The following is a 22,509-nucleotide window of genomic DNA, read 5'->3' on the forward strand; positions in this document are numbered from 1 at the left end:
ATGAATCTGGAAACCATCATTCTCAGCAAACTGACACAAGAACAGAAAACCAAATACTGCATGTTCTCACTCATAGGCAGGTGTTGAACAATAAGAACACATGGGAACAGGGAGGAGAGCATCACACACTGGGGTCTTTTGCAAGGTGGGGGGCTAGGGGAGGGACAGTGGGGGCAGGGAGGTTGGAAGGGATAACACTGGGAGAAATGCCTGATGTAGGTGATGGGGGGATGGAGACAACAAATGAAAATGGCATGTGTATAACTATGTAACAGTCCCGCAAGATCTGCACAGGTACCCCAGAACTTATAGTACAATTTAAAAAGTCCTGATTTCCAGCCTCCTCTTATAATAGCATAAATAACAGACTTCCCATCTTCATCAGTCCTGCTTGGACTCTGATTTTGCTTTTGCTCACATTGTGTTTCCTATATCAGTAAGAAACTCATTAAAAGTGCTCCAGACAAATTCAACTGCGTTTTCATGGCTTTCAAGAATGAAAGCAAGACAACATAAAAGGAAATAGTTTTGAAAATTCATTGTGAGACCTATCCCAGGCTGTCTGTAGAAAGAGCACTTTGTGTATAAGTAGGGTAAAGGGGTCTAAATGTGGCATAACCTTGGTAAACTCATATGCTTTTAAAAAAGGCATAGGTGTAAGGGTTAATGACAATTTCACATCAATATCTGGCAGCATGCTATTTACAATAATGACGTATTATAAGAATCTGTATTTTAATTATAAGAAATAAAAATTGATGTTAGCAACATGTAGAAGCAAATTATGCTCTAATGATTTTCTAATAAAGTAATTTGCTCATAGATCACAGGGAATACAAGCAAAAACCTGTTAATTTTGAGCTCAAGTAATTATTTTTTAGCCTTTAAATATTAAGCAACTTGTATGAGGCTTCTCAAGGAGTGCACAACCATGGTTCCTGTCCCAACAAGTTTTTGGGGAGGGTGAAAGGGTTAAAGGCAGAACTTCAGAGATAATTAAATGCACTTAAAAGGAAAATGTGTACCTGTAAAGGATAGGTTATGTTTGTTTTTTCCCTGTGCCTAAGTCAGTTTTTTACCCGAGGCATATGTGATAAATTAAGAGTCCTGTGCAGATTCCTAAAATCCCAATATTTAAACAAGAAGAAGGGAGCACACAGCAGAATCTGTAGAACTTTCACAAAATCTACCCCACCACAACCTCAACTACAATCTAATTTAATCCCAGAGTAGGTAAATAGGAGAATTAAATCTAACGACACATATAAAAGTGCTTTGGCAATTACAGAGTAGTATGTAAATAGAAGTTATTAAGACACTTTTGACTGGAAAAGAGAAACTGTTTTCAATACTTAATTACATTTCCCTCTGTATTTCTAAAAGTAAGCCATCTTGCAATTTTATATTAAGAACTAGTGAATGATTGTATTTGCATACGGGCAGTAGCATAGAAATTATGTTCCTATTCAGTGGACCACCAATCAAGCAAAACAAATTGACAAATTAAGAACACTTGGGATGAACGTTGTGGCACTGAAGCCCTTGGCACATGTTTTTCTTCATTATTTTTCTTTGCCTTACGTGGGTCTGCTTCTAGAGTTTATTTTCAATTAAAAAAAAAATGATAAAGGAAGCAAAGCTAACAAGGCAGATGGCTTGTCAAATTAGAAACAGGAAGCTTTTCCAAAAACAGAATAAAGAATATGGAGACTTATGAGAACTAAATGTTCATTGCGGGCCTGTGGTGCCGTGCCTTTGGATGTAAAAATATGGCATCACCATAGTTCAGTCTTTAATTGTTCTTCCTTCTTAGTGGGTGGGAATGTTCATTGCACATCTTCCTACACTCTTAAGGAATTCTGGGCTTTTGCTCATAGTATCTCTCCGATTTTTCTGGAAGATGAACTCTTTAGCAGGCAAACACAGCTCACAAATTTACTCAAAGCTATGCCAATGGTATTAAGCAGGCCCAGCTCTTCACAGCATTGCTGCAGGACAGCGGAAAATGGATCTGGGTTCTAAAATCACCAATTTATGCACTAAATGGGTATTTCTATGAGAAAATTAATTTCTTTTAATCAATAAACAATAATAAAGACAATAAAACTACCTTGCTAAGTTTTATTCAGAATTGAACATTCTCAGGATTTGTTACTTACATAGAATTTAATACAGTAGCTCTCTCTATTGAGTCCTATGTGCCTCACCTTCCCTTATGTACTTTGTAATGTATTTCTCATTTAGTACCCCCAGACAACCCTATACCATAGGAAATATGATCTCTGTTCAAAACAGAGGCACTGGGACTCTGTGAAGTTCATGCTTAAGTTCTTATAGCTAAAAAGTTCAGGAGTCAGTGGGAAGGGCTTTTGTGATTCAGAGCATGCCTTGCTGATTACTGTAGTATGTAGCTAGTCCAAGGCCACAGGAAAGAAAAGCTCATTTTTTGTATTTTTCAGTCCTTGTGTGATGGAGAAATAAGAAAGTTGTCTCCATGGTCTTCTGCCGTGTTAAAATGTTTGACACCTAGAAAAGGAAAATGATGATTCCTTTAAGCAACATGAGATAAAGGAATATAAGAAAGGAAAAAGATTAAATGAAAGAACATCTTGGTTACTCTTAAGAACTAGATGTTTGTGTCATTCCAAAATTCAGTTGAAATTCTTATTCCCGTTATGATGGTATTGGAAGGTAAAGCCTTTGGAAGGGAATTTGGTTATGAGGATGGAGCCTTATAAATGGTACTGGGGATCCTTATAGAAAAGAGCAAGAGAGAAATGATCTCTCTTCACCATATGAAGATTCAACACCACCATTTTTAAACTAGAAAGAGACACCTCATGAGAAACTGGATCTGCTGATGCCTTGATCTTAGACTTCCCAGCCTCCAGAACTATGAAAAATAAATGCTCTTTAAGCCGCCCAGCTTATGGCATTCTATTTTAGCAGTCCAAATTGACTAAGATTGACTAAGTGTTATAAGATGAGGGACAATGTCCCTTAATTTATCAATCCTGAATTTTAAACAGGACCAGTCTTCAAATAGGTATCTGAATTATAAAATATGCTAGATGTTTACAAGAACTCCAAAAAACAGCTGCAAACTTTGCCTTTTAAAATCTGAAATTATAGACACTGGTCCTTCTAGAGAAACTTCTTGATTCAGACTGAGAAGGTTGAACCACATGAAGAATGACTAGAGATGAAAGATGATGTTAGGTGAGTGTTCTCTTCAGCAATTTTCCCTCTCCTTCACCTCCTTATCCACAGCACCCGGGTGTGAAGAATAAGCAAGAAGCTGACAGCATTTCCAAGTTTGGGAACATAGAGTCAGATTTTCTTTCCATTGTAGTCATGATTTGATGCTATTCTTTTTTATTATCTGCCTCCACCTCCCTTTTAAGGAGCCTCTGGCTTTCACCTCTTCTATCTTTCTCCTCTCTTTGATGTTGTTTCTATGCCAGCCCTTTGAGTATCATCTTCTTTTTTCTATTTCCTTTTCTCTGTTATCCTTTAGTGTATTCTTTCTCTATATAGACATCATTAAAAACATAGTCTGTATCTCAAGAAATTGTTTCAAGAATACAATATATCTAACCCTGTATTTGTTAGTTCTTGTCCTTTGAGAATCAGATATCAAGAATTAAACACGCAAAAGACCTATTATGGAAGATGCTAGGGAGAGAAAATGGAGAGGGAAACTGGGGAGACCTGGAAAGCCATCAGACCACCGTGGTGGAAGTCTCCTCCTGAGAGGAGAGAGGAGGTGAAGATGCTCCCAGTGAAAGCCTCTAGCCTGCAGTGTAGTTCTAAGGAAAGTTCAATAGGGGGAGGTCTTGAGCCAAAGTCACTCAATAGAGGAGTTCTACTACATGCTGTAGTATTCCTGACGCCATCAGGCACTGGCCAGGTGCAGCCGGTGGAAGCCATGGCCTCAGTCAGAGTGTGGAAATAAACTTCAGAATACAGAAGTGAAGGCCATCAGAAAATTATGCTTTGTGATTTATGAAGTGCATTCTCATGGCCACCGTACTCTTCTTAGGGATAAGGTCTAAGCAAGTGTGTGTGTGTGTGTGTGTGTGTGTGTGTGTGTGTGTGTGTGTGAAATATCCCTCCATTTTATTGATATAGACCTTACTTTTTGAAAAAAGGATTTGACACCTGTAAATAAAATAGATCTGTGGGCCATTTGCCAAATTAGAGACCTGCTCTAAGAATTACTTTCAGATCCACTTTCGCTAAGATGGTGAAAGTTAAACATATTTTCAGCAGGAAAATAGTTATTTAACAAGCTATGGTAAGACATTTGTGCATATTCCAATAAATGTTAGCAGCCATCACTGCTGCTCTTATATTTTCATCTAAAGAGACATTTACCTCATTGACAAATTTCTTTTAAAATATGTATTAGTACAATTACCATAGAAGCCAGAAAACACAATAGTTGGTAAAAGTTGTCTTTTAAGTAAATGTTGATTTTATATAGCTTTATAAAATCAACTAAGAGAAAAAAACAAAAACTGAGAAATGTCAAATATCTGGCCAACCCATGGTTTAGCCATGTCAACACATATAAAATTAACCATATACAAGCCTTCCAGGTTTCCTAGCTCTGGTAGCAGGAATAATTAACTGGTTGATGTAAGGTACACTCTGATTCTATGTAACAGTGAAAATAGGTCGCAGAAGTTGGATCAAGCACCTCATAAAAAGCTTTTGGAGACATATACCCTCTTCTTAAACTTAACTTCTTACCTTGCTGAAATTTAAAGGGCATTTTTCTATTGGCCTTTCTATGCAATATTTTTATTGAGGCATAGCCATCCATGCAGGACATTACACAAATCTTAGGTGATAACTGAATATTTGTATTCATGTAGCCATCATCTAAAGCAATATATAGATAATTTTAAACATTCCAGAAGACTTCTTCTGTTTCTCTTTTCAGTTTGTATACCCCAGAGAAAAAAACAACTCTGACTTCTATCACTGAAGATTAGTTTTGCTTTTTCTGAATGTAAGAGAAATCATACAAAATTTTCTCTATTAATGTCTGGCTTCCTTCATGTTATGTCTGAAACTGTAACAGAACTGTGATTACCTCCATGAGTGATATAACAAATTAGCTTGTCATGGTTTTATATACACGCACTGACAAAAGAAAACAAAGCTCTGTGTAAGAGACACAGACTGTTTATTACCTACAGGAAAACAGTAGCCAAAGCAGCATCTCAGCAGCAGTTTCCCATTCTCCAATCCCCACAAGCTGATGCAGTGAGAGCCAGATGCTTACCTACATATGCATTGGCCTTGCATCATGAGGGAGGAGCCCCAAAATCATGAGACTTGCAACTAATACATATTGGCTAACACATCTGTCACTCTCCTTCCCAGAGAGAAAGACCTTTACTCTGCAATTTAAACATGTCTTTTCCTGGGAAAGAAGAAGATAAGATACTAACCTGTAATGTGAACAAATATCTCTGAAAGAGAGGAAAGAGACTTGGTTAATTTGCATGACTCTAGGGGTTTGTTTCCTTAGGGAGACACCATCTCTAGCTTCTAGGGCATGTTTGCAAAACCATCTCCTTTACTCAGAATGCCTAGATCATGCATACATGCTGAGATAACCAAGGAGATTGTTTCCCAGCCTCATCATTTGTTCTTAAGATTAACACGTGTTTGTATATTGCAGTCATTTTTTCTTTTCTTACTGGTGCCTACTACTATTGAAATCTATTTATTTAGAAATTAGTTGTTGAGTACTCTCCATATACTCAGACATGATATTTGGTACTGAGGTGACAATAAGAAAAAGACTGATGTCTCTATATTTATGAATCATGGCATCTAGTGCAAATTTTAATAGGTAAGTTCCATAGATCTCTTAGTAGTCTATGTTTGGTGTTCAGGCAGCTCATGATTCTTTGAAAATTCTATGTAAAATTTTGTGTCGTGTTATATACATCCTTCTGGAGAGAGGAATAATTGCTTTTGTCAAATATATAAAGATGTCTGTAACTCAAAAGACTAGGAATTACCAGTACGATAATTCCATCTCAGCGAGATCTCAACAGACTTTCTTTAGTCTTGTTTCTTCCACCTTATTCCAGACCCCAAGTGTGATAATTAATTTTATGTGTCAACTTGACTGAGCTAAGGAATACCCAGAGAGATGGTAAGACATTATATCTAAAGGCGTTTATGCAGAGAGATTAGCATTTGAATCATAGCCTGAGTCAAGAAGATCCACCCTCACCAATATGTGCAGGCATCATCCAATTCACTGAGGACCTGAACAGGACGTAAAGAGAGGAAGGGTGAATTCCCTCTCTCTCTTCTTGAACTTGAACATCCGTCTTCTCCTTCTCCTGGACATGGGAGCTCCCAGCTCTGGGGCCTTCAGAGTCTGGGACTCATACCAACAGTTCCCCCAGCCCCTTCTCAGGCTTTCGGAGTGCGATTGAATCGTATCACCAGCTTTCTGGTTTTCTAGCTTGCAGATGGCAGTTGCTGGGATTTCTCATCCCCCATGATTTCTGGTGAGCCAGTTCACTGTCTGTCTGTCTATCTATCTATCTACCTACCTACCTACCTACCTACCTACCTACCTATCTATGTACCTACCTACCTACCTATTTACCTACCTTATTGGTTCTGTTTCTCTGGAGAACCCTGAGTAATACACCAAGCCTATAGTTTCCCTCCCTTGTTCCTATTATCTACCTTCTCTCCTGAACAGTGGAATTTCCCAGGAAAATGTGGAAAGAATGATTGAAAAAGGAGGCGGGTAAGAGTGATCACTAAACAGCACCCCAGATGAATAATTTTACAATTTTTCTGACTCCTTTTTATTATTTTTTCCTTTTTTTCCCCTTGGACTCTGCTGCTAGGGAAATCTGGCTTCTTTTCAGCATCTTGGTTAAGAAACACTAGTATAAACACTCAAGACTAATAAACAGTAATAAAAAAACACTCAAGGCCCACATTAACACTATAATGTTGCCAAGACTTAATCCAGAAAAAACCCTATTGTCACAAAATGCTCAGAACTGCCTTCCTTAGCAGGACCCACTTACAGCAAATCTTCCTAAACTTAATACTCACCTGCCTGTGTTCAATTTCTTCCCACCCAGCATTAAAAATAAATTTAACAAATTGACTCTCTTCATCACTTGAATTTTTGCCTTTTTGGAATATTTGCATTTTAACAGGGGTATGCATGAAAAATAAGTCTTTGCTCGAGGGAATGTATTACTAACGTTAAAATGTTAGACATTTGTTATAGTCTAGTTGAAGAGGGATTTAAAGATGAGTGAGTTTTTCTGTCACACTGTCACGTAGCAGTGCTGAAATCATATGCTGTCATTGTCTCCTTATGTATCCTTCATAATATCCTCTTTCCTTGTTGAAAATGTTGCTTTTGGGAACAAAATGTCTGCATAGTCACAATATGATGTATTAGAAAGAGCACCTAACTAGACCTCAAAGAACTAGTCCAAATCATGGCTCTGCCAATCAGTCTGGCATGACATTGGTCCTGTCAATTACTGTTATAGAGATCCAGTCTGGTTATTGGTAATAATGAGATAATTATGCCTGTGATAAAACTTTACTAGCTGAAATGTGTTTTGCAAGCAGATATCAATGTCACCATTATACCACAATCACACCACTGACCTTAATCTGGACCTTATCTGCTTGTGATAAAGATAATTCTTAAAAGTTTAGAATGACGATGCTTTCAAAATAAAAATATCAAGATGTGGTCCTGTTGGACTTTGGGTACTAGTTGAAGCATTGAAGGAAAGAGGGGAGAAAAAGAAGAGTTGAGGACAAGAGATTCTGCTGACTTGTCAATGTGCCGTAGTTAGTTTTCTAGAAGAAACATTATTGTTACAGGTACCTCTGCAGTGTAGAACTCCTAAGTATAAAGTTTTGGTGCTGCTGTAAATCAAGAGCATGTTGCGTACCAATTTAGAGATCACTTCAAGTGTCTCTTCATTAGTCAATGGAACGAGAAAGATCAACCATTCAGTCACCGAGATATTTGAAGTGACTTAATAGTGCTGGTCTTCTAGGCATGTTGGTGATAGCAACTTGATGGAATGATGAGTGTGTTTCACATGGTAATCTATGTCCTAATAAATTTAAGAGTGTTAAAAGAAAGCAAACATCTTCACTGCTTGTAGAAAGCAGGATACAATATTTCATAGACAGCATTAACATTGAACAATGCCTTAGCTATTGGAACCCCATTGTTTCCAAATTTATACTAACACCTGTTAAATAGTAGAAAACAACACAGAACAGTAATTAGTCATATTCTTTGGCTTAGAATATTGCCAGTTAGGTCAATTGCTGTTGTAGTCACATCTTTGTCTAGAAGAACTGCATTTTTAACTGACTACTTCAAAGTTTTCAGCTGAGAATTTTTCTCAGTGAAGAATGTCTCCTATATTTCTAGATGTGAATGAAAATAGTAGCATGTCAGCTACTCTTTACAAAGACAGAACAAATACAGAATCCAAAAGTGGCATACTTAATAGAAGGAATTAGAAAGACAATATTCTTGCATTTGGAAAGACAAGAGACATAGAGATAGAGAAGAACATAACTAACTTGTTCCTTTCTTTTCCCTTCCATTTCTACCAAATCATGTCCAATTTGGAAATAAAAAGTGAAAAAGAGATATGCCATTTTTTATACTTAATACTCCATTGTAAGTGAGCAGCAAACAATTAGAGAATGTAATAAATGTCTTTTGGTACTTGAGGAACAAAAATGGAAGTACAGAGTTCAGTGTTTTCAAAAACACTAAACTATAGCTTTATATTTTCTTGGCCATGATCACATCATTTTTTGGCTCCAAAGGTGATCTAGTTTATTATTCCTCCACCTTAACATTCTTACAGTTAGGTTTGAAATTCTCACATGTCAACATCACAAGAGAAAAATGAAGTATATATTAGAATACAAAGGCTAACAGAAGACCATTACTCAGTAATATACTACTTTGAAAAGAACTAGTACGTTAATATGCTCTTAGATGTGACTAAGAGATGTTCATTTTAGATATATAAAAACCTCTAGCTGGTGGGCTTTCTAACCCTCCCTTCATACCTGTAACCCATAAAGTTGATTTATAGATTATTTATTTATACGTTATTTATTTTCTGGCTTTTAAGAAATAAGTGTTGTAAGAGAAGAAGTAAAAATTATCATGGTTCATACAATGGTTTACTAAAATTCCAAAATAATTCATTAGTACCATTCTATTCTATAAATATTAACTACATTTTGTTTGTAGGGGAATTGGGAAAGTCTCACCTGGGATTCAAATTGTGCTTCCTCTTCTAGCCTCTACTACTGTGCATAAAACTTGAAGAGTCGGAGAATATGTTCACCAGCCCAGAAGATGTATGTACGCGGGGATTTTTGAGGTATGTTGTAATCAGGTCAAGCTGATGAATGTTCTTGGTTGGGAGAATCTAGTTTGCAGGTTCATAAAATGTATAGAACAAGTTTTGTTTTAGTATCTGAAGATTTCCAAAATTTTATGGGATGCCATTTCCAAAAAATTAACATTTATGTAATTTTAAAAATTATTTGCTTCTTATAATATCATTAAGATAAATAACTCCTAGAGCATTTGTTCTTAACTTCCGATCCTCTCTTCTATAAGTCATACATATAGAAACATAGAAATGTAAAAATTCCATAGATCCTCTGAAACTTATTCTTGGTTCAATAGATTCATGGTCCCTGGGTTAAAAACCATCATCCTGAAGAAACTGGAGTTGTATCTGCTTAAATATATTAGTATCACTCCTTAGATGGAGCAGGGACTTGGTAAGCCCTTCTTAAAACCTTTTGAAGAAAATAGAAGATATAATATTTTCTATTCTCTTCCCTAACGTCACATTTACTATAACACTCAGACCCAATAAGGTTAGAAGTTGCCACTTCAAACATTCTTGCCTTTCATTGCCTTGACTACAAGGAAAAAGTCAGGACAGCAAAGTTTCTATTTCAGCATTTCATGAATCTGTTCATTATATGACCTCAGAAAATTACATTACACTCTTCTCCCTTGTATTTTGTTTGTGACACTGGGTTAGCTAATAAAGGGGACTCAATGAACTTTATATGGTTTTGCAAAACAGAGACAAATATTTTGTTTGCTCTTTTTATAAAAATTTTTATTTACCTCTCCCTCCCTCTCTCTTTCTCTTGGCACACAAAAGGCTGTTGGACATTACTAAAATTCTGTAATATAGTAATAAAATGCTCTTCATGAGAGGCAAATAAATGCTTAGTATTTCCACTAAAACAAATAGAATCACATGAGTTTTATAACATGGTTTTAGCTTCAGATACCACATCAAAATTCACTTGCCTGCCCAACCTCAGCTGTCATAATTTTATTCCCCTTGTTACTTTGTCATTGAATTAGTCTGATTTTAAATCAAACGAAAAGCATTTTTTAAAATGAGAACTATAAAGAAAGGTTGTGTAACTCAGATTTTTCTGACTAAAAAAAAATTATATACAAATTCGCCTCTATAAATGAAAAGCTATGGAAGTAATCATTTTCATCTCTGATTGACTCTAATATTTTTGTCTTTAATATGGTAAACATCCAAACTAGACAAAAGAAAAGGACATTTTATTTTCACAATGAAACTTGGGCACGATATTAAGATGTTCTGGGACTATCTGTATGCCAAAGTTTGTCTTTTTATTCAATAGCTTACAAATTGAGTATTTAAAAAATTTGTCTTGAGGAAAATATTAAACATATACAGATGTGGACGGAATAGTATGATTCTGTGACCAGACTTTAAACTGATTTTGAATTCACTGGTTGAGTTATACTATTTTAGGAAAAGAGTAGATAGTTACTGCTTTATTTCCTTTCCATTCACATTTCTTCTCCTACCTTATTAGAACTGAAGCTAAGTAAATGCCTTTTGTGTAAAATTAATAGTTGCTTATTTGGAAAAAAATCAAGCAGTTCAAAAAGTATAAAGAAAATATGTTCCTTAAAACACAGGAATTTTCACCACCTCCAAATTACCGTATTATTTGCTGAGCACCATTTCATACACCTTCTTACAGAGAGATCGATAGGTAATGGAGCAAAAAGTATTATCTAAAACAGCATGGTACTGATACAAAAACAGACGTGTAGAGCAGTGGAAATAGATAGAGATCCCCAAAATAAAGCCACACGCCTATAACCACCTGATCTTCTACAAAGTTGACAATAACAAACAATGGGGAAAGGACTCCCTGTTCAATAAATGATACTGAGATAACTGGCTATTCACATAGGGAAGACAGAAACTAGACCACTTCTTCTTACCATATACAAAAATTAACTCAAGATTGATTAATGATTTAAACATAAAACTGAAAACTATAAAAACTCTAGAAGAAAACCTAGGAAACACCATTCTGAATATCAGCCTTGGCAAAAATTTATTACTAAATTCCCAAAAGCAATTGCAACAAAAACAGAAATTGACAAATGGGATCTAATTGAACTAAAGAGCTTCTGCAGAGCAAAAGAAACTATCAACAGATTAAATAGACAACCTACAGAATGAGAGAAAATTTTTGCAAACTGTATATACAACAAAGGTCTAATATCCTTTATAAGAAACTTAAATCAGCAGGCAAAAAACAAAGAGCCCATTAAAAATGGGCAAAGTATGTGGACAGACACTTTTTGAAACAAGACAGACATATGGCCCACAAAAATATGAAACGTTCTCATCACTAGTAATCATTAAAGAAATACACATACAAATCACAATGACACTTTGGGAGGACAAGGTGGGCAGATCATGAGGTCAAGAGATTGAGACCATCCTGGCCAACATGGTGAAACCCCATCTCTACTAAAAACACACACACAAAAAAAATTAGCTGGGTGTGGTGGTGCGTGTCTATAATCCCAGCTACTTGGGAGGCTAAGGCAGGAGAATGGCTTGAACCCAGGAGGCAGAGGTTGCAGTGAACCAAGGTTGCACCACTACACTCCAGCCTGGGCAACAGAACGAGACTCTGTCTCAAACACGCGCACACACACACACACACACACACACACACACACACACACACAAAATGAGACACCATTTAACACCAGTAAGAATAGCTAGTAATAAAAAGTCAGAAAGTAACAGATGCTGGTGAGGTTACAGAGGAGATGAAACACTTACGTGCTGCTGGTGGGAATGTAAATTAGTCCAGCAACTGAAGAAAATAATATAATTTCTCAAATAATGTAAAACAAAACTACCATTTGACCCAGCAATCCCATTACTGGTTATATACAAAATCAGTCTACCAAAAAGATACATGCACTTGTATGTTCATCACAATGCTATTCACAATATCAAAAACATGAAATCAACTAAGATGCCTACCAACAATGGACTGGATAAAGAAAATGTGGTACATACACACTACGGAACACCATGCAGCCATAAAAAAAATGGAAGCATGTCCTTTGCAGCAACATGGATGCAGATGGAGGCCATTATCCCAAACAAACACACGTAGGAACAGAAAACCAAAAAGCACATATTCTCACTTATAAGTGAGAGATAAACATGGAATACACATACAGATGAGAATAATAGACCCTGGGAACTGATTGAGTGTGGAGAGTGGGAGGAGATGTGGGTCTGAAGGTTACCTTTTGGGTACTATACTCACCACTTTGGCAATAAAATCATTCATACATCAAGCCTCAGTGATATGCAATGTACTCATGTAACAAACCTGCACATATACTCCAGAACCCAAAATGAAAAATGTTGTACAGTATTATACTATATTTACTATTTAAAATAAAAATTGTAGAATTCAAATAAAAAGAAACTGAGTAAAACTGAAATAATGGTTTCTTCAAGAGAAATTCAATCCTTTAAAAATCTTTACATTTTAATATAAATGGACTTATACAAAATAACTTTTCTGTTTTAAATTGTATCTATTTTTATTTTGATTTGAAACCATAATTCCATGCTTAAATCGATTCAGTATTTACAGCCAGTCTTTTTACCATGTCTTCTTCGTATATAAGTTTTTGGTTTTTGTTTTGAGATAGTATCTCACTCAGTCACCCAGGCTGGAGGGCAGTGATGTGATAATGGCTCACTCTAGCCTTGAACTCCTGGGTTCAAGCAATCCTCCAGCCTCAGCCTTTTAAATAGCTAAGACTAAAGGCACACACGACCATGCCTAGCTAACTAGAAAGAAAAAAAAAATTGTAGGGACAGAGTCTCGCCATGTTGCCCGTGCTGGTCTCAAACTCCTGGGCTCAAGCTGTCCTCTTGCCTCAGCCTCCCAAAGTGCTGGAAGTACAGGTGTGAGCCCCCATGTCTGTCCATAATTGGATTTTTATTATCCTTCATTTCTTGGCTGACTGGTGTCTATTCTACTAAAGAGTACTTTGGTCTCTAAGTGGTTAACAAAGTTGCTGACTTCATGGAAATGTGTGTTGTGTTTTATTTAGAGTAGATGGTATAAACTATTGGGTCCCTCATTCGGGACTTTTCAGATATTATTTACTGTCTTCAATAATTGAATGTCGTCTTAGAGACATCTGTAGCCAACCAAATTTTCCCATTTGTCCACTATTTGCCTTTCTTGTCCCATGCTCATTGTCTTTGTCAGTTTATGCTGCTGTAGCAAAAATACCACACAATGATTGGCTTAAACAACAGAGATTTATTTCTCACCATCTGGAGTATAAAAAGTCCAAGATTAAGACGCCAAAGGATCCTGGTGGGTATCAAGTGAGGGCCCTTTTCTCGGTTGCTGATGGTCTTCTTACCCTGGTACGTTTGATGAGGGAGAGCAGAGAAAGATAAAACAAGTACCCACTCGTGTGTCCTCTCCTGGCTCCTTGTCTTTTTATAAGGGCACTAACCCCATTCATAGGACTCCAGCTCCATGACTTAATTGCTTCCCAAAGGTCCCACCTCCTCATATCATCACACTGGGGATTAGGGTTTCAGTGTGTACATTTCAGAAGGGACACATTCAGACCATAGCATTCACATTATGTTTTTCTGCATTGTTGAAATACAGTAACTTTCACAAAATATCTCAGATGATTCAGTCTCAAATTTTCAGAGTGTACTTTTCATTTGCAGATTTGAGTTTGTTCTGATTTCCGTGATATTTTCACTTGTGATATTGCTTTATAATTTTAATTGCTCCATTTTTTTCCATACTCTTCTTCAGAGATACCGGTTATGTATAGACAGCATCTCTTTTTCTTTCATAGGTATCAACTTCCAAGCAATCGTTCTTGTTTCCATTTGTCATTTTTTTCCTAATATGATTTTCACATGATTGAATTTTCTCTTATATCTCCTCTGAATTATGGTAGGTCAATTGTTTTCTTCATCCATTGCCTTATAATTTCTTCTTTGAAGCCTTACATCTACCCTGAGATCTTTTCAGAGATCTTTCCTTTGAGACCTAACAGGCTGAATGCTTCTGTGATATAGGAATATTTGTTGCAGTATTTGGTAGGTGTGCTTATAGTTCGAAGTTGTGAAAACTTCCTTATTTCATTGGAGGTGAAAAGCTTTTTTTCTCAATTTGTTCTCAGTAGAAGTGGCTTCCTTTCCCTGGGAGTGATCAAAAGCTTAGAACAGACTGTTTGTAGGAACTAAGAACACTGGATCATTTTTTCAATTCTTCCAACCACCTCTGCCCAAGAAAACTTGGGGTAGAGGAGGATAGAATGATCTGTCCTGATATTAGAGATATGACTACAGCATAAAACACAATAAATACGGTTGTAAAGAGCTTCTTCTCTGCCCACACAAGAAGAAAAATACGGAGTTAGGAGATTGACTATATGTCCAAAAGACTGGGCTGCTTTTATCATGTTGTACCCTGTATAAAATAAACTTTTGTTATAGATTTAAAATATGAGCAACACACTTTGGAGGTACTAGTTCTGTTCAAATTTTTTTAAGATAGCTAGAAACCTCTCAAGGTGTTCACATCAGAAATAAGAATAAAGTCTAGCTGGAAACGTTGACCAGATTATAACTTTCTCAAGGAACCATAGTTTATTTAAATAATAAGCTAACTTTGTATTTTTAGTACATTACACAGTGTCTGGAAAATAGAAGCTGCTTAATAGTAACAAGAATAATAAATAATATGGCTAATAGGTTATTAATCTTGTTACTGCATACTGGGGCCAGATGCTATGCCAATCACTTGATATGCATTATTACATTTTAATTCTCACACAAAATGAACAACTTATTTGCTCTTCCTGAATTCCTGATATGGAAACTGAGTCTCAGAAAGTAAATAACCAAAATTACACTACTGTTTAATAGATATAGCCAAGATTGAACCAATGCTATCTTACCCTAGAGTTCATGTGTTTAACCACCATGAATGGAAAAAAGGAGAAAGGGAAGGTCAGAAGAAAGGAAGCTACAGTGAGACTAATGATTGACATAAGCAAGAATTTTAAGGTTCTAAACCATTGTGGTATGAAAAAAAGAAGGGATGATCTTTGAGCAGCAATGGAAAAGCACAGATTTTCTGTGGAGGCTCTGGCACTAGGGGTACAGGGAGCGTGAAGCACACACAAAAAGTCAACACAAAAAAAAGTTGATTAGAAATTAATGCCGGCCTGGCAATGGTGAGCAGGCAATTATGAACAGGGCAGAGTAGAAACTGATATGGGGTGAATAGTTGCCTTTAAATTGTTCAGGGTTTTTAATTAATCCCTGCCTTCTAAACTACCATTATCTTTTCTTTTAAGCACGTAAATAGGGACATATCAATTGACTGATGGATTGATTGAAAGTTTTATCAAGATACAATTGATATACAAAAACTGCACATATTTAATGTATAGAATTTGATAAGTTTGAACATATGAATACACCTGTTTCTGTTAACACAATCAAGGTAATAAACGAATTCAAAAGTTTTCTCATGTTCCTGGGTTATTTTTGTTGTTTTTTTTTGTTTGAGTTTTTTTCTTTACAGTAAATATACTTAACATGGGATCTACCCTCTGAAAAAAATTTTTAAGTCCACAATTCAGTATGGTGACGTGTACTTCAAGATTGTATGGCAGACCTCTAGAACTTATTCATCTTGGATATCTGAAACTTTACACCTATTGAGCAATTCTCCATTTCCCATCAGCCCCTGGCACCTACCATTCTACTCTCTGCTTCTATGAGTTGAACTATTTTCGCCCACATGAAATGAGATACATACAGACAATGGGATGTTATGTGGCCTTAATAAGGAAGGAATTCCTGTCATATGTGACAACATGGATGAATCTGGAAGACACGCTTGTGAAACAAGCCAGTCACAGAAGGACCAATCATTTCCTTGGACACCTAGAAAAAGTATAAACATGGGAAGAATAAAAATAGTACTCCATATGGACCAAAATAACTCTTAGGACTCAGTCATATTGATGCACCAAGAATAGCTGCATCGGGCCTGAAGTTGGTGGGATGCAAGTTTGATGAGAAGGAAGATCAAAGACCTCATAGTTTGTTCCTCAGTTAATTTTCTATATAGCTTCAAATTAGGATGCACATGTACAAGTGTGTGTCTGTGTATGTATCTGCAAAACCATAAAATAGTCTACACTAGTAAAATATAAGCCAACAATAGTTAATATCCTCTATCTAGCCTCCATGCTAATATTACTTATGAAAAGGAAGTATTCTGTGGGTCTGGATGGTGAGATCCCAGCTAAGGGGAAATCGGTTAAATGAGCCTCAGTATAACTGAGTGATGTGATCTTTCTTTGCTTCAATTGCTCACTGTTTGGGGACAGTTCTGTTTGCCCCATCTATGTTTGCTGCACTGAGTCTAAAACCTATATAAAAGAAGTCACACTGCAGAGTTGAGATGCACCGGACAATTGTATTAAGCAATTGAAGAATCTTCCGACTTCCAGATGTTCCAAGTTCCAGATTCTCCTTCTCATGTCCCTTGCCATGAGGCTGACGTTGCTCATACTTGCTGTGCTTTCTAGTTCTAGTCTGCCTCTACATCAATTTTCATGTAATATATCTTGATGCTTAGGAGACAAGGCCTGAGGTAGCACCTTGACACTCACGGCTAGTTGCCACCTCTGAATTCTGCATATCAAAAAGCTCTCTTATTTCCAATTGTTCAGGATCTTCTTAAAGGATCAATTTCTTTATTTTTCTCAGTCCTGTGTTTATTCTTGTGTATATAAGCTCATTGCAACTACCATAATAACAAGCTGTCATACCTTTCCTTTTTTATGTCAGGCAGAAATTATCTCTTAACCCATCCCACCACCACATATCCACCCCTTATATTTTCTTTTACAAGCTTCTGTATTCATATTGCGCTTACATAAGATAGAATTTTGACAATCAAAGCCAAAAAGGCATATTTATACATCAAGTGGTTTATCAATGAGGATACACTATTACTCCTAATTATTACTGCTTCCCTTTCCCACTGACAATGCCACTACTTATCTGAGCTCATGACTTATAGTTTAAACTGTTTTATCTCTTTCATCAGATCCTCTTCCCATATATGATCAACAAAAGTACATGATTATTAATTGATTCTCAAATACAGCCAGCCTGCGATGAAATAATAAGAGGCATTGATGTCTCCTAAATAAATAGGCATTTTAGATCTAAAGAAGAAAAAAAGGTAGTATGGCTTGTTGAAAGTAAAAGAAAATTGAGGAAGTTTTGAAAATAGGTATTCCAAGAGGTATTGACATAAAAAGCCACAAAAATCCTTGATCTGTCAAGCCTTCCTCTAGCAATAAGTTCTTTAGAAATACTTATGTGATTGCACAAGTAAGTTCATATATAAGCAAGGATATAAACTGGAGCTTTATGTTAGTGACATTTGAAGGTAACAAATACCCACCCTTTGGGGAATAGTTAAGTAAGCTGGGATATACATAAAGAAAGGGCATGTATAAAGTAAATCTTCATGTACATGTAAAAGTGATCCATGAAGCAATGTTGAAATTTTTTTAAAGCAAGTTTCAAACATTGAGTGGAGACATAATCCAATTTTTTGTAATTCATGCTTCATACCCAGGAAGGTGCCTATGGTTTTAAATTATTTAATAAGGATGAAGATGTTTTATAAATGTATAAGTTTCTTAAAATTCATTGTAGGCTTAATGATTTGAGCACTTCAACTGTCAAGGTATATACTCAGATTCTGAAGGTTACTCTTGAAAATGTTAATAGTAGTTTTTCCAGGGAAGTGGAAGATTGGAGAAGGAGGGTAAGAAGATATGATTTTTATTTTTAAAACTCTAGTCATCAAATGTATCTGATTAACAAGGAATTCTATACAAAAAAAAATTCTGAACAGAGCTAGCTGTACAATTGCTTCCATTGAGGAGCCAGGCAATGCATTTTCTCTTATCTCTTCCCACCTTGCAGACTCGTTTTCCTTCCTTGTGAAAGTATACATTAAAAGGTACATACACAGCATATAGGTTAGGTGTTATTGGATTGCAGCTTGAATTCTAATTAAAGTTATACATTTGACAAATTACAGGCAGAATAATGTATTTGAGTTCTTTGTAGTTGCTGTTCATATGTTGAATGGCGATGTGTATGACATACAAAACTACCAGACTTACAGTAGCAATGACTTAGACCCAAGCTTTGTTTGGCCCCAGAAGAGGTGATACTATCCATATCAGAGTCTATCCACATAGTTTAACAACCCTAGGTAAAACCATTTCTTTGAAGAGTGGCTGTTTCTTTCAATCTGCCTTTCCCCTGTTGTCCCTAAATATGTTTTCATACACGCATTGGTTCCTGTGCTTTGATATCATAAATGGTGGACAAAGGTGTCTTAAAATATAAAAGATGATTTTCAAAAAGTTATTTTAAGGCTTAATATTTTGAACATGATTTAAACTGTAGATGCTGAGTGTTTTCAGTGGCTTAATGTAATAAAGCCCACCTGTTATTTTTGGCTGCTTTATTTAGACCATCTGCTCCACAAAATATGAAAAGCTCAACAGTGGATGGAGAATTGTCTACTCCTCATGTGTCAATAATTTATTTATTCTCTCTATCCAAGCCTCCAGGTCATTGCAAAACTGTTTATTCATTTTCCAACAAAAGGGAAAGCCAATATTTGGCATTTGGCTTTATTAAAAATCATCACAGGGAATTACATTTTTTGATAATTCATAGTTTCCTATTTTTCTCTATGTTAGAATAGCTTGTCAGTTGCATTTATTTTAAGGACCCTGATTCTCTGTTCTTTCTGTGGCAGGTTGGGTACTGGCTGGAGAGGTATTGTTGGCAATGCTTAACCAGTCATGCATCATTCACAGCTCAGGTCGTTATGTGAGCATTACATAGTCTTGTTCCTAAATTAAGATGGAGTTTTCACTAGAGATGAGAATTACAAAGGTCAAATACTTAGGTGACCAACTACTTTCATTTGAATGAAATGGCTTTGCAGTCCTACCCTAATCTTTTGGCAACTTAGGACACAGAGGATCACCTCTTAGTTTACTGAGTTCGTGATCATGGCATTATTCTTGCCAGGGTTCATTCTTAAGCCTTTGATCATCTCTAACAATAACAACAACTAGTTTTTACTGAGTGATTACTAGGTTCTCAATATCATACTAAAGACACCACATATATACTGCTCATCTTTTTATGTACTACTTCTTTTTTTTTCTCATCTTAAGTTTTCTCTAAGTCTTACGCACCTTTTCTTCTTTTCCTTATTTAGTTATTTTCTCAACACAGTTGTGGGCCTTACTTATGATTCAGACTGCCACCTTTTTTTGGACAGTGGTTAACTATACTTCTAGCCACTGAAGTTGAACCTGATTTCCGGTTCCTTGTTTCTAGCTCCCTGTGGGATGATTTAGGATTCCCTAAATCAGGGAAACAGGGGCTAACGTTTTTTGAGTGCCTACTCATGATGGGCATTTTATGTGTTAGTTTGCTTAATCCTCACATAAACAACTTTATTCTCATTTTAGATTTAGGAAAATTTAAATATAAATAATTTAATAATTTTCCTGAGATCTCTGTTGGTAAGAAGCAAGCTGGGATTCAAACTCAAGTATAATTCTAAACTCCATAACTTCTACAGCATTTCATGTATGTTTCAAATGTAATACTTTCTTTACATCATTGACAAACTACACTTTCTAAGCATTTCAGGATATCATCCATGCATTGCAAGGTATTCCTTTTAATGTTTCTCTGTTTATCTCCTCTCCACCCACCTGCTTTGACCCTTATCCAAGTCTTCAGTAACCTCCCCCTTAGGTCATCCCAGTGACCTCTCTCCTTACACTTCATTTCCAACTTTTCCTGCACAAAACTACCCAATCCATTTTCCTGAGGTTCTGTTTTCCTACAGTCATGTCTTCCCTCCAGAATCTACAATATCACTCGTAATCTACCCATCAACGCCAAATTATAGATTTAGAATTTTTCTTCAACTTGCTCTAAGCTACTTGCACAAAGTGTTTGTTATTTTCTTAACTCACTTCACTCATAGCCATTGTTTTACTGGGTTCTTCGCTTACTTGGCTCTTTGCCACTGCTTTCCTACTTCCAGGAGTCCTTTCCTTCTCTGTTTGCCCAATCCAGTCTTACTGTGGTTCAAAGGTTCTAATGACTTTTTCTTCCAAGAAAATCATTTTGCTTGTTTACAGCCCACTAGCATCTCTTCTCCTCTGACCTCCTGCAGCATTTGCAGATGCACTATGCATTTATCTGTTGCCTTATTTTTGCCTTTCCTCATTTGAATGCCCTGGTATTATAAATAAACTTTTGAGGACAGAGGTCCTCTGTGCTACTTGTTAGAGATTACAGCTTGCCATATAGACTTGGCACTTGAGGTGTCCTCAGTACACTATGACTGACGTAAGCTATGTGCTTAGAAGAGACCATTATCCTGCCATGCAAAGCCTCCCTGAATATCTTAACCAAAATCTGCTTGTCCCACAGGTGGATGAGACACTCCATCTTTGATATTATATATCCCTAATAGGATACAACAAACACTATTTAGCTCTTACCTAGGTTTCATATCTAATACAGTTGTGTACAAAAAGTGAACTGGACTTATATGCCACCATTTTTCAGAATCTTCATATAATAACTAAAAATGTAATGCCTATTTTTTGCAGTCGTGGGGAAGAGAGTGAGCATGATGAGGAGAACAATAGTGTATCACTAGGTTTCTTATGTAGAGTCACAATTCTCTCTTGTTTCCAAAGGGCACGCTTAGAAGGTGCTAATTGAAGGATATATAAAATCCTCTCTGTCTGAAATGGGATCTCCTATGAAACCGACTGATAGGTTCTAAAGAGCAGAAAAGGTATGATTTACTCAAGTTCTTCTTGGGCTGAAACTAATACTTGAACTATTTTCAAGATAGTGGCCTCTGCAGAGACGTTTATTGTACCCTGATGAAGATGGATAATGTGACAATAAATAAGGTAAATGGCTGGAAACTCAGAGTTCAGATATCCTGATGGCTCTTGAGTAGTAATCCGGGCAACTCAATTCAGTGTAATACGAGATCAAAGAACAAGGCCTCTGATGAGATTCAGCTTCTCAGCAAGAGCATGCACTGTATGTAGGAAGCACTGCTTTACCTTTCCAATATTTTAAAACACATCGACATCATTAATGCAAGGCCATTTAAAGGTCTATAGAATTCCAATAGAAAAATCAATGACCAGTATAGGATAATACTAAGGTCACATAAAAATGGACATTAAATGATCAGATAATTCCCAGAGATTTGCTGTGTGATTTCCAATGGGACATCTAATATAAGAGTGATTAAGTAGAATTTGAAATGCTCAGCAATACCTCTGCTTTGTTTGCAAATTAAAATTAAGTCCTTTTACCAGGTGTGGTAACACGTGCCTGTAGACCCAGCTATTCATGAGGCTGAGGTGAGAGGATCACTTGAGCTCAGGAGTTCAAGGTTATAGTGAACTGTGATAGTGCCAGTGCATGCCAGCCTGGGTGACACAGCAAGACCCTTTCTCTAAAGTAAATAAAAAATATATTTAAAAAAATTAAAATAAAATTGAATCTACATTTTCATATGCCAAAACATAAACTAAATTGTATGACATAGAAACACAGTGATACAAAATACACCCCAAAATAAATGGCAGAAATTACTGCCTTGGCTATGTAATCTTATTTAATCCACTGACCAATTCTGTGCCATAGGTATATGTATCCTCATTTTATAGATAAATATATTAAGCCTTGGAAAGATTAAATAACTTACTCGAGGTAAAAGTTACAAAGAGGTAGAGCTAGGACTCAGAGCTAATCTACTTCCCTCACTACCCTATTTGAAGTTTTGAGAAATCCTGCGGTAAATAAATCCATTCCACATTGTTTAGACCAAGGTTTTCCACACTCATTTAGCCAAAAAAAAAAAATTAATGGAATA

General features: G+C 36.3%; 1 long non-coding RNA gene across 1 annotated transcript; it reads right to left on the minus strand.

Moving 5' to 3' along the window:
- Nucleotides 1–777: 777 nt before the first annotated feature.
- LOC116561379 lies at nucleotides 778–11,716 on the minus strand. Its single transcript, XR_004273404.1, has 3 exons — nucleotides 11,640–11,716; nucleotides 5,551–5,555; nucleotides 778–787 (listed from the first exon to the last, which is right to left on the minus strand). It is a non-coding gene; the product is annotated as an uncharacterized LOC116561379 (long non-coding RNA).
- Between the last annotated feature and the right edge of the window lie 10,793 nt (nucleotides 11,717–22,509).

The sequence above is a fragment of the Sapajus apella genome, unplaced genomic scaffold (assembly GCF_009761245.1).
Source record: "Sapajus apella isolate SASKATOON/1434 unplaced genomic scaffold, GSC_monkey_1.0 scaffold29, whole genome shotgun sequence".
In the NCBI taxonomy this organism is placed as follows: Eukaryota; Metazoa; Chordata; class Mammalia; order Primates; family Cebidae; genus Sapajus; species Sapajus apella.